General features: G+C 43.6%; 1 non-coding gene across 1 annotated transcript; it reads left to right on the top strand.

Annotated features, from left to right (window-relative positions):
* The first annotated feature begins 11,522 nt into the window (after positions 1 to 11,522).
* LOC125413910 (U6 spliceosomal RNA) lies at positions 11,523 to 11,629 on the top strand. The gene has a single exon (XR_007236088.1). It is a non-coding gene; the product is annotated as a U6 spliceosomal RNA (small nuclear RNA).
* The last annotated feature ends 1,647 nt before the right edge of the window (positions 11,630 to 13,276 follow it).

Below are 13,276 nucleotides of genomic sequence, written 5' to 3'. Positions count from 1 at the left end.
ACAGTGGTCTTGTGCTTCCCAGCACCTTTACACGTGTGCAAACTCAACAGTGATTCTGTGCTTCCTAGCATCTTCACACATGTGCAAACTCAGCAGTGGCTCTGTGATTCACAGAATCTTCACATGTGTGCAAACTCGACAGTGTCGCTGTGTGCTTCCCAGCATCTTTATATGTGTGCAAACTCAACAGTGGCCCTGTGCTTCACAGAATCTTCACATGTGTGCAAACTCAACAGTGGCCCTGTGCTTCACAGAATCTTCACACGTGTGCAAACTCAACAGTGATTCTGTGCTTCCTAGCATCTTCACACATGTGCAAACTCAGCAGTGGCCCTGTGTGTTTGACAGCATCTTCACGGGTGTGCAAACTCAACAGGGGCTCTGTCTTCTCAGCATCTTCCCACGTGTACAAACTCGACAGTGGCTCTGTGTGTCTCCCAGCATCTTCACACATGCACAAACTTGACAGTGGCTCTTTCCGTTTCTTGCCACAAAATTAAACTGTGGAATGCTGTAAGGATTCAGAAAAGGATTAAATCACCTTGGAGTCTAACTTGGTTGAGCCGAAGAAATGATGGATTAAGCATGTGGGCTGAACACATGTGTTCACTCTCATTCATTCTTGAATTTACATAATCAATGAGCAAACAGTGTCAGGACACAGAGAAGTGACAGCAAACAACTGCCAGCTGTTTTGAAAGACAGAAAGTGGGTTGCAAAGCAGGAATGGATTAACGGATTGGAGACAGGTAAATCCTCATGCTGCTAGGGCAGGCAAGGTGTGTGTGGGAAGTTGACTGCTGTAAGGGAACACTGGGGAAACTCAGGAAGCAGAGGCTCAAGGGACTGTCAGGGATACGGGGTGTGCTGGTCATCTGTGACTGGGGACAAATGGCCCCTCAGAGCTCAGTGTGGGTAAAGAGATAGTCATTTATTGGTAATCACACTTTCTGCAAACAAGAATTGATGACATTGTTATGGTTACTCTCTGCTTCTGGAGCTCAGCCAAAAGACTCAATAGTAAGGGGCTGGACTTGTCAAAAGGTTCATTCACCAGGAATCTGGTAGTAACGCTGAGGCTGACTAGAATCTTCTCAGGGCTGACTAGAACACTCACATATGACCTTTTCATGTGTCCTATACTCCCTTGCAGCTGGATTCAATGGAGAAACATCCCAAGGATAAGAAAGGGCAAAGATGAAGCCTTTCTACCTTCTGTGATCCACCTTACACATCGCAGAGTGTTGCTTTGTCTGTATTCTTCTTCCTTTCTGTTTTGTTTTGGTTTTTTTTGTTTGTTTTTCAAGACAAAGTTTCTTTGTGTAGCTTTGGAGCCTGTCCTAGAACCTGCTCTATAGATCAGGTTGGCTTTGAACTCACAGAGATCTGCCTGTCTCTGCCTCCCGAGTGCTGGGATTAAAGACATGTGCCACCACTGACTGGCATTGCCTATATATATATATATATATATATATATATATATATATATATATATATATATATTTAACAATATCCAGGATGAAGTTCTGACATGTTCACAAGGTGTGAAGAGACACCCAACTCAATGTGTCAACATCAGTTTGAAGGAACTGTTTGTAAGGTGAGATTTATTAATATATGGACATGCCATTTTGGAAAATCAAATTTGTACCAGCAGTGAAAAGTGGCACATGCTATATGGATAACCACATAAGGAAAGAACAGTTGATAGTCAAGGGCACATCCCCTGCATGAGGCTCTTCATTCCCAGACTCTGTCAAGGCCTAGAAGTGGGGGTCTGAATCAACGGGTTTCAAATCAGAGATACTCTGCAAAGGTGAACCTTACTGCAAACAGGGAACTCGAACTGGAGTCAGCCTGCTGATGAGGGTGCCTGCTAGTGACTTTCTGCCAGACTCCAAAGAGGCTGACTACCATATTTAAGCCCTTGCAGCTCAGGGAAGAGAAGAAGGCAATCACTTATATTGTCACTGTAAGGGAAAAGACCCACAATTCTAAACTGTCTCATTTCCCCAGTAGGAAGTCAACTGAGTCTGTCCTATCATCTTGTTGAGGTAGGACCAAGCCTCCCACCCCCACCCCAGGGCCTAGGTTGAGCAAAGTATCTCTCCATAGAGAATGGGCTCCACAAAGTCAGTTCATGCATTAGAGTTAGACCCTGGTCCCACTGCCAGTGACTCCATATACTGCCCAAGCCCTCCTTTGTCACCTATATTCAGGGGGGCCTAGTTCGGTCCTATGCAAGTTCCTCAGTTGTCAGTCCAGAGTCATGAGCTCCCACCGGTTTAGGTCAGCTGATTCTGTGGGTTTCCCCAATATGGTCTTGACCCCTTTGTTCATATAATCACTAGTCCCCCTCTTTGCCTAGAGCTTGGCCCAGCGGTTAGTTGTGAATCTCTGCATCTGCTTCCCTCTGTTTCTGGAAGAGGTTTCTAGCTTCTCTGGGGTTGTGGACTGTAGGCTGGTTACTCTTTGCTTTATGTCTGGTATCCATTTATGAGTGAGTACATACTATATTTGTCTTTCTGGGTCTGGGTTACTTCACTCAGGATAGTTTTGTTGTTGTTATTGTGTGTTTGTTTTTAGTTCCATCCATTTGCCTGTAATTTTAAAGTTGTCATTTTTTTTTTTACCACCAAATAGCACTCCACTGTGTAAATTATACCACATTTGCTTAATTCATTCTTCAGTTGAGGGGCTTTTAGGTTGCTTCCAGGTTCTGGCTATTACGAATATTGCTGCTACGAACATAGTCGAGCAAATGTTCTTGTGGTGTGATTGTGCCTCTTTTGTTTATATGCCCAAGAGTGGTATTGCTAGATCTTGAGTGTCACTTAGGATCCTTCTGCAGCAAAGCTTTAATGTGTCTTGAGAGGGAGAGCATAAGCTTACATGGCGGAGACCCAGAATGAGGGGAACCCAGCCCTTATAAAGGAAACAGTCCTCGCTTCTGATGTGTCACTCTTGGATTGGTCCGCTGCCCATTATCCCAGATGATGCCTCGGAAGTAGGCAGGGACGCAGCAGTGGAAAGTTACCAAGCACACGTGCTGGGATTAAAGGCGTGTGCTACAACACCTTAAACTCACAGAGATCTGCCTGTCTCTGCCTCCCAGGCATTGGGACCAAAGGCGTGTACTACCACACCTTGAGGTCACAGAGGTCAATCTGCCTCTGCCTCCCAGGCATCAGGACTAAAGGCGTGTACCACCACACCTTGAGGTCACAGAAGTCAGTCTCTACCTTTGTCCCTTGAAGCAATGGAGAATGTGGTTGCGGCCCTCCACACTTGAGGTAGATTGATTCTTAATTTTCTGAGAAATCACCATACTGATTTCCACAGTTGCTATACAAGTTTGTACTTCCACCAGCATTGGAGTAATGTTCCCCTTATCCCACATTCTCTCAAGCATAATCTGTCATCAGGGTTTTTGATCGGTGTAAGATTGAATCTCAGAGTTGTTTTGATTTGTGTTTCCCTGATGACTAAAGATGTTGAGTATTTCCTAAAGTGTCTTTCGGCCATTTGAGATTCTTCTGTTAAGAATTTTGTTTAGATTTGTATTCCATTTTTAAATTGGATTATTTGGTAGTTTGGTTTCTAGTTTCTTGAGTTCTTTATGTATGTTGGACATCAGCCCTCTGTCAGATGCGGGGTTGGTGACGATCTTTCCCCATTCTGTAGGCAGCCATTTTGCCTTGTTAACCATGTCCTTTGCTTTGCAGAAGCTTCTCAGGTTCAGGAGGTCCCTTCTATTAATTGTTGTTGTCAGTGTCTGTGCTGCTGTTGTTACATTTAGGAAGTGGTCTCATGTGCCAATATGATTGAGGATATTTCCCACTTTCTCTGCTATGAGATTCAGTGTAGCTGACTTTATGTTGAGGTCTTTGATCCATTTGGACTTGAGTTTTGTGCACAGTAATAGGTATGGATCTATTTGCATTCTTCTACATGTCGACTTCCAGTTATACCAGAACCACTTGTTGAAGATGCTTTCTTTTTCCCATTTCTGTTGGTTTTAGATAGGGTGTTTGATGTGGGATTTCTCTCTGTACAATTGGTTAATAAAGAATTTGCTTTGGCCTATGGCAGGGCAGAATATAGCTAGGGAGGAAAACTAAACTGGATACAGGGAGAAAGAAGGCAGAGTCACGCAGAAGCCTTGTAGTCACCCAAGAAGCAAGATGTGTGGTAACAAACCACGTGCCTCATGGTAAAATATAAAATAATAGAAATGGGATAATTTAATATGTAAGAGCTAGCTAGAAATATGCCTGAGGCATTAGTCAAACAGTGTTGTAATTAATATAGGGTTATTTTTGTGTGTGATTATTTGGGTCTGGGCGGCCAGGAAATGAAAGCACAGTCTCCATTTTACAGATGTTGTTATACAAATGAGGTCATGTAGCCCAGGCTGGCCTTGAATTTGCAATTATTATTCTTTTTTAAAAAACACATTTCTTTTTTAAAAATATTTATTTATTTATTATGTATACAATATTCTGTCTGTGTGTATGCCTACAGGCCAGAAGAGGGCACCATACCCCATCACAGATGGTTGTGAGCTACCATGTGGTTGCTGGGAATTGAACTCAGGACCTTGATATCTGGTGCCCTCTTCTGGCATGCAGACATACATGCAGGCAGAACACTATATAATAAATAAATAACACATAAAAAAATAAATAAAACCAGAAAGAAACGAGTAGAGTAGGAAGAAGCAGAGTAGACAGGAAAGCAGAGGCAGAGGCAGAGGCAGAGGCAGAGGCAGAGGCAGGAGGATCTCTGAATTGGAGGCCAGCCTGGTCTACAGAGTCAGTTCCAGGACAGCTAGGGCTACACAATGAAACCCTGTCTTGAAAAACCAAAAATGAAAGAAAAAAGATTATATAATCCAATGCATTGTTGCCAAGATTTTGAATAAACTGTTTTCTCCTAGATCAAGTACAAATAAGAAAAAAAATCTTATTTTTTTCTTTCAATTACTATTTATTTCATTAGGCTAAAAAAGAACTGTATTTCATTTAGTGTGTGTATGTGTGTTGGTGGGTTTTTTTTTTTCTCTGTCATCTTGACACAAGCTAGAGTCATCTTGGAAGAGGACTCTCAACTGAGAAAATGCCCCCACCAGATTTACCCGAGGGCAAGCCTGTAGTGCATTTTCCTGATTGATGATTGATGTGCAAGGGTCCAGCCTACTGTGAGGGGTGCCACCCTGGGCTGGTGACCCTGGTATTAGAAGGCAGGCTGAACAATCCATGAGAAGCAGGCAAGCCACTAAGCAGCACTCCATGACCTCTGCATCAATTCCTCCCTCCAGGTTCCTGCCTTGAGTTCCTGCCCTAACTTCACTCTGGATGGAAGGTGATGGTGAGTTGTAAGATGAGATAAGCTCATTCTTCCCTGTGGAAGTTTGAATGTAATTGGTCCCCATGAACTCATAGGGGGCGACACCATTAGGAGGTGTGGCCTTGTTGGCGGAAGTGCATCACTTCACTATTGGGGCGGGCTTTGAGGTCTCCTTTGCTCAAGGTATGCTCAGCGTACACAGTTGATTCCTGTTGCCTGTGGATCAGGATGTAGAATTCTCAGCTCCTTCTCCAGCACCACGGCTGTCTGCACGCCGCCATGTCCTGCCGTGATGATGGACTGAACCTCTGAAACTGTTAGCCCACCGCATGAAATGTTTTCCTTGATAAGAGTCATGGTGTCTCTTCACAGCAATAGTGACCTTAATTACGACACGTGCTTTTGGTTAGGATTTTTTTTTTTAATCACAGTAATAGAATCCTTAACTAAGACTCTGTGTGTGTGTGTGTGTGTGTGTGCGCGCGCGTCTTGTGCACATGCATGTGCACAAGAGTGCCATGTCTGTAGGAGTCAGAGGACAATTTTCAGGAGTCACTTCTCCCCTTCACCTTGTGTTCTGGGGATTGAGCTTTGGTCCTTGGGCTTGCATGGCAAGTGTTTCTACCCACTGGGCCATCTGACCAGTCCCACCATTCTTTTTCTTCACATGGCTTGGAGTTTCTAGTTCACAGTTGTCCCCTTCTCAATGGGCTGTGGATATATTCAAAAGCCCCAGTATATGCTGGCAGTCGACTGTAACCAAATACTTTATATATGGTCTTCCCATTCACATCCAAAGTCAGTGCTTTTTCCATCATAACTAAGCTCTTACCAAATACCTTGGCTGTGATTTTGGGGCCTTGGGGTGCAAAAGTAGCATGGCTTTCTTTACACTTCCGAACTTCACAGATGTATTTATTCTTCCTGTAGATCTTAGCAACCTCAGCATCCCTACTTGTCTTTCTTTTTTGGCTGAGAAGAAAACGTTTCTCTTCCCACTTACAGGAAGCACTCGGTGACTTCTGTCTCTGTGTCTCAAGCGCTGCATCGGTGTCCTGCAGGCACCTTATGAAAGGAAGAGTCTGGACAAACACAGGATTGCAGTGGAGTGGCAGTCTGTTTGATACCAACGACAGCTCCCAGTGAGTCCTGGGAAGACACACCGGATAAAAGGCTAACTCCCATTCTACACAGGGGGAGCAGGAGCCCGCACAGGAGCCTGCTTCATGCTACTCAAGGACAGTATGCAATTTAAAATATGAATTGGGAGTGGCCAGAGGGCCCAGTGTTTAAATGTACTTAACCAAGGCTGACCACCTAAATTAGATTTCCAGAACCATATAAGGAGAGGATCATTTTCTTTAAGTAAAAAAATAAAATAAAAAACATGAATTTGTTTATTTGTGTCATTTTTTCTTTTCCATCCTTCCTTCTTTTCTTCTTTCGTTCTTTTTTTTTTTTTTTTTGACATGGTTTTTCTGTGTAGCTTTGGAGTCTATCTGTCCTGGAACTCATTCTGTAGACCAGGCTGGCCACGAACTCACAGAGATCTGCCTACCTCTGCTTCCTGAGTGCTGGGACTTAATATTTTAAACTACTGTTGACCATGCATACCTAAATTGCAAAAAGGAGTATGTCACTAAGGGGTGACTTGTAAAACTACACCGGTTCCGGTTCACACTCTACTCGCTACGGGAACTGACTGAAAATTTAAAAACATACACACAGAGACAGACAGACAGAAACTTGGGGGACATCCTTGAGACAAGAATGCCAAGAATGCCCACTTTATTTAGGCTGGTCAGAACAGAGGAAAACAAGTTGTTTACAGGAAATTCGGGGTCTGGTGGTCCGCGGTCCCCAACAGTGACTGAGCATGCCACGGCACACATGTGGAGGTCAGAGGGCATCTTGCAGGAAATGGTTCTCTCCTTCCACTGTGCCAGTTCTGGGGGTCAGACACAAGACATCAGGCTTAGTGGCAAGTGTTCTTACCCAGTGAGTCATCTTGTCAGCCTTTGCTCTTCTACAGAGAGAAGATTATTATACTCTCAAAGTAGTAGTAGTAGTAGTAGTAATAAAAAGGTTGAGTGTGGTGCCTGGGATCTCAACACTCAGGACATAGAGACAGGAAGATCAGAGGTTGAATGTCATTTCTTTTTTAAAATTTTTTTATGATTTATTTTTTTATTTTTATGTGCATTGGTGTGAAGGTGTCAGATCCCCTGGAACTGGATTTTCAGACAGTTGTGAGCTGACATGTGGGTGCTGGGAATTGAACCTGGGTCCTCTGGAAGAGCGGTCAGTGCTCTTAACCTCTGAGCCATTTCTCCAGCCCTTGAATGTCATTTTTTAACTACATAATGAGTTTAGGGTTAGCTTGGACTATATGAGACTTTATCTAAAAACAAAACAAAACATCAGTATATTTCAAGTTTATACATCCCCTTTTAATTTTCTACAGGATTTAAAAATAGATACATGGGCTAGAAAGATGCCCAAGTGGTTAAAGGGCACGTTCTGTTCTTGCAGAGGACCTGGGTTCAATTCTTAGTACCCAGTGACATACGATTATCCCTAACTCCGGTTTCAAGGGCTCTGAAGCCCTCTTTTGACCTCCATAGACACCAGGCACACACATGATGCACATACATGTAAGCAAAACACTCCTATACATAAAATAAATAAATCTAAAAAACCCACATAGCTATAAATTTATGTTAATGAGAACAAATTGTATAAAGTCATAATTTTTTGTTTGCTTGTTTTTGTTTGAAACAGGGTCTCACTATACAGCTCTGGCTGTCCTGGAACTTGCTCAGTAGACCACACTGGCCTCAAACTCACAGAAATCCTTCTGTCTCTGCCTCCAGGGTGCTGGGATTAAAGGTGTGCACCACCATGCCTGGCTAAATTGCATAAAATCATACTTTTCAATAACAATAAAAAAGTGGAAAGTTTTCTAAGAGAAGGATCTTAGCGACCAAAATTAATTGTATTAATCCAAATCATATAACCTAGGTAACCTATGTGATCCTCGTAGCAACAGCTGCAGCACTTATGGAATTTGCACAAAAGCAAATGTGATGAGAGTAAAAACGTATCACTACACAAAATGAATTCAACACACACACACACACACACACACACAACAAAAAGACAAAACATTTTTAGACCACTGGGAATGGCTGTCAAATCCATTCAAATAAAAGAGTAAGATAGAAGTAAATATAGGAATTATGGTCACGGAGCAACGCATAACTATCATAAACTAATGGTGAGGGCAGTTGGCTTCCATAGAGAGTTGGCTTACAAATCCCATCAGAGTCCATCATGGGAGGAGTCAGCGGGGAGCAGAAGCAGGAACTGGACCTGGGAACTGAAACAGAGGCCCTGGAGGAACTTGCTTCTTATCTACCTGCTCAGCTTTTTTTTTTTTCCCTTTAAAACAACCGAGGACTGCCTGCCCAGGAGTGGCACCACCCACATCTGGCTGGGCTTTCTCACATCAATCATTAATCAAGAAAATGCCCTCAGACGTACCCACAACCCAGTCTTGACAACACCACGTTCCCAGTGGAGGTTTCCTCTTTCCAGGTGACTCTAGCTTATGTTTAAAACAAAACTCAGCAGCGATATCATGATACAAGAGTTGAGTAAGAACGAGACACAGGCAGGAAGGTGGTTTTATCATCGCTGGCCTTTGTACTGGTATTTTTATGGCAACAGGACACAAGATAGAGTCATTAGAGGGGAGGGAGCCTTAATTAAGAAAATTTCTCCATAAGGTCAGGCAGCAGGCAAGTCTGTTGGGCATTTTCTTAATTAGTGATTGATGCAGGAGGGCCCAGCCTATTATGACTGGGGTCACCTCTAGGCTGGTGATCCTGGGCTCTATAGGAAAGCAGGCCGAAAGCCGGATGATGGTTGGCTCATGCCTTTAATCCCAGCACTCGGGAGACAGAGGAACGTTGATCTCTGTGAGTTTGAGGACAGCCTGGTCTACAAAGTGTGTTCCAGGACAGCCAGGGTTACACAGAGAAACCCTGTCTCAAAAAACCAAAAAATATGGGCTGGAGAGATAGCTCAGCAGTTAAGAACACTGACTACTCTTCCAGAGGTCCTGAGCTCAATTCCCAGCAACCACATGGTGGGTCACAACCACCTATAATGAGATCTGGTGCCCTCTTCTGGCAGGAAGGATACTATATAAATCAGTAAATAAATCTTAAAAAAAAAAAATAAAAGAGAAAGAAAGAAAAGAAAAGAAAGCTAGCCAAGCAAGCCAAAAAAACAGCACCGTTCTATGGCTTCTGTATCACCTCCTGACTCTAGGTTCCTGCCCTGTTTGAGGGTCCTGTCCTGACTTCCTTCAGTGACTGTGCTGTGGAAGTGTAAGCTGAATAAACCCTTTCCTCCTCAAGTTGTTTTTGGTCATGGTGTTTCATCACAGCAATAGGAACCCTAACTAAGACACCTGGAGAGCACAAAAAAAATTCTTTCAAGATGATAAATCAAGCAAAAAGGTATAAATATATTTAAGATGTATAATATATTTAATTCTTTAATCCCAACACACCTCTAATCCCTGCACTCAGGAGGCAGAAGCAGGTGGATATCTCAGTTTGAGGCCAGCCTGATCTACAGAGAAAGTCCCAGGACAGCCAGGGACACACAGAGAAATCCTGTCTCAAAAAAAAAAAAAGTGTACTGAGTAAGAGAGGTCTGATGCATGCTGGCAGGAAGGAATTCAAGCTATGACAAGATCTGTTTCACAGACAGAAGAAGAAACTTCAATGCAGGATGTAGGGAAACCATACTGATTCAGTAACTGTAGAATGAATATGGGTCACAAAACTTTAAAATGAATGGGACCACAAAATAATAGCAATGGGAACTTCACACCAGCACGGTAGTTAGCTGATAAAATTCTTACCATATTTGGAAGGTTAAAATCCCGAGACCCCTTTCCACACAGACTGATTTAACAATCGTGTAATAGAGGACGATAGACAGCCAAATTCTTTGATGTGATATTTGAAGGAGAATGGCCCCCATAGGCTCTTGTATTTGAATCTTGATGTCTAGTTGGTGGAACTGTTTGGGAAGGATTAGGAGGCATGGAATTGTTGGTGGAAGTGTGTCACTGGGCTTGGGATTTGATGTTTCAAAAGGCCATGCTATTCCCAGTTGGCTCTCTCTTCTTACTTCATGGTTGTTACCTCAAGATGTAAACTCTCAGCACCATGCCTGTTGCTTACTGCCATGCTCCCTACCATGATAACCATGAAATCTAACTCTCGGAAGCTGTAAGAAAGCCCCCTATATTAAATAAGCTCAGGCAGGCAGTGGTGGTGCATGCCTTCAAGGCCAGTCTGGTCAACAAAGCAAGTTCCAGGACAGCCAGGACTATTACACAGATAAATCCTGACCTGGAAAAAAAGAGATAAACAAACAAACAAATAAATAAACAAAGAACTTCACTGCTGGAACCAGAGTTTAGGGCTGGGGACAGGAGAACAACTTACATTTTACCGACTATAAATTCAAATGGTTGCATGGTGAGATCATAGGAGAAACACACTTGTACATACACGGGTTGGTGTGTATATTCATTTCCTCTGTTAGATGAAAAGGCCTAAATAAGACTGCTAGATCACAAAATGGGTTCTAAAGTAGCAGTGCTGGTGGCAATGTTTTAGGGTGACAGCGCGGGTCCCACCCGGACTGGGTCTGAGTAGGAATCAGAAACCTAAAATGTTTCGTGGGAGGCCTGCATGGCCGGCTGAGCAATTCCAGTTGCGTCCCTCAGCACCTACTCTGTCTGGCAGAGTCCCATACCCTGCTTCCAGCTCTTGAGCTGCCTCCCCCTGTCATCTACCCGTGTGAAGCCCAACAAGCTTTTGCAGCTGTTACTGCGCTTCACTCTCTGAGGCAGCCTGGCAGTTTTGCCCTTGCTCTTCTTTCCCTAAAGTGACTTTGGTTGGTGGTTTCTTGCTGGGCCTGTTCACAAAGACAGTCCTCCAGAAGCAACAAGCATTCCTAGGCTTGGGTTTCCAATGCCCTTCTTGGATCCTTGGAGAAATGGCTGACTCTAGGACTAGGAAAGGAAGCCGAAAGATCTGGTGCTCCTTAGCGTGCCAGAAGTAGGGAAGTATTAAAAAGTATTTAAAGTGTTCGCTTCAGTAGCACACATATGAAAGTTGAAATAGTACAGACAAGATTCTCATGGCCCCTGTGCAGGGATGACGTGCATGTTTGTGAGGCAGCCCTCTTGATCATTTATTTATTTGTTTATCTAGTTTTGGTTTTTCAAGACAGGATTTCTCTGTGTAACTTTGGCGCCTGTCCTCGCACTTGCTCTGCAGACCAGGCTGGCCTCAAACTCACAGAGGTCCACCTGCCTCTGCCTCCCAAGTTCTGGGATGTAACATGAGGGGCCGACTTGTTTTTTTGTGTATCTGTCCTGCCCGTTCCCCCAGTTGTTTAGTCCCAAAGTAAAATCACACAAGGGACTCCGTAAGTTATAAAGCTGATTGGCCCATTAGCTCAGGTTTCTTATTAGCTATTATGACTTATATTAACCCAATATTCTGATCTATTTTAGCCATATGGCTTGGTACCTTTTTCAGCTGTCAGCTCACATGTTGTTTCTTTGGTGATCTGGGCAGGAATGCCAGAGGGAGCTTCCTGCTTCCCAGAATATTCCCAGTCTCTTTGCTCCACCTCTACTTCCTGTCTGGCTTTTCCGCCTATACTGCCTGGCTGGCCAATCAGCGTTTTATTAAAATATGATTGACAGAATACAGACAATTCTCCCGCATCACTGGGACTAAAGGCATGTGCCACCACCGCCTGGGCCAGTCTTCCTTTTTTAATTATGTTAAGTGGAATGAGTCAGATGCAGAAGGACATTATTACATGTCTTTTTTCTTATATGCAGATCCCACACTTTAGTTTTTATAGTTGTGGCTTGTTTTGTTTTGTTTTGTTTTTGTACCTGGAGGGGCAGCCGTGGGTGCTGGGAACCAAACTCTGATATTTTTGGTTGGGAGCCTAGCCTTTAACTGCTGAGCCATTCCTCCAGGCCAGCTGTGTATTTATATGTGTGAATGTGTAGCTCATGAAATTAGAATGGTACTGTGAGAGAGAAAGAAGAGATATTAAGGGAGGCATGAGCGGATGGGAGTAAAAATTGCTTCTGAGTTTAAAATTTTCAGTTTTTGAGGGAGGTCTGTTAAGACAGATGATATTATAGGGAAGCAAAACAATAAGAATGTGTTTCCTGCAAGAAAGCTCCTTCAACTTAGGAAGTAAACAACTCAGTAGCCCCAGGATGTCCCTGATGCTGACCAGATTCACTAGAAGGCTCCCTCCCAAGCATATGTACACAGTAAGGTCTGCTGGGAAAGAGATACTTTCAGCCACGCTGAGCTATCTGGAAGACTCTCAGCCCAGCCAAGCCATTTGAAGACAGAGACCATGCTGCTGCTTAGAGGAGGCTCAATTGACAGCTTCTGTCAACTGACCGAGAGTGACACTACCTAATCTGTTGAGCGGTCTGCAAGCTGGGAAGTCGGCTCCAGGCTTCCAGCTTTTATCAGCTGTCACTCATGCTGCGGTGCGCTTTTGGTGTTCAGCCGTCTTTGAGTTGTGTCTGTTCCTGTAAGTCAGTAGACGTCTGTTCATCTCTCCCCAAGAGTAGTGTCGCAGAACAGATTGGAAAAGAACATGTGTGTTGTGAGAATGTAAGTGTGTGTGGATTAGAAAGGTAGAAAAGGGATTGTTATGCCTAAAGTGCAGATCCCCAAAACATCACCACAAGATTTGTTTATGCTGCATTTGTTTAGTTCTATAAAGATGTGTTGCTTGCTGTTTTACCCTGCCTGCCTAAGGCACCTGATTGGTCTAATAAAAATCTGAATGG

The sequence above is a fragment of the Myodes glareolus genome, chromosome 10, assembly GCF_982192425.1.
Source record: "Myodes glareolus chromosome 10, mMyoGla1.1, whole genome shotgun sequence".
NCBI lineage: Eukaryota > Metazoa > Chordata > Mammalia > Rodentia > Cricetidae > Myodes > Myodes glareolus.
Note: the sequence above shows the minus strand (reverse complement) of the source record. Positions and strands in the feature narration are given on the sequence as shown.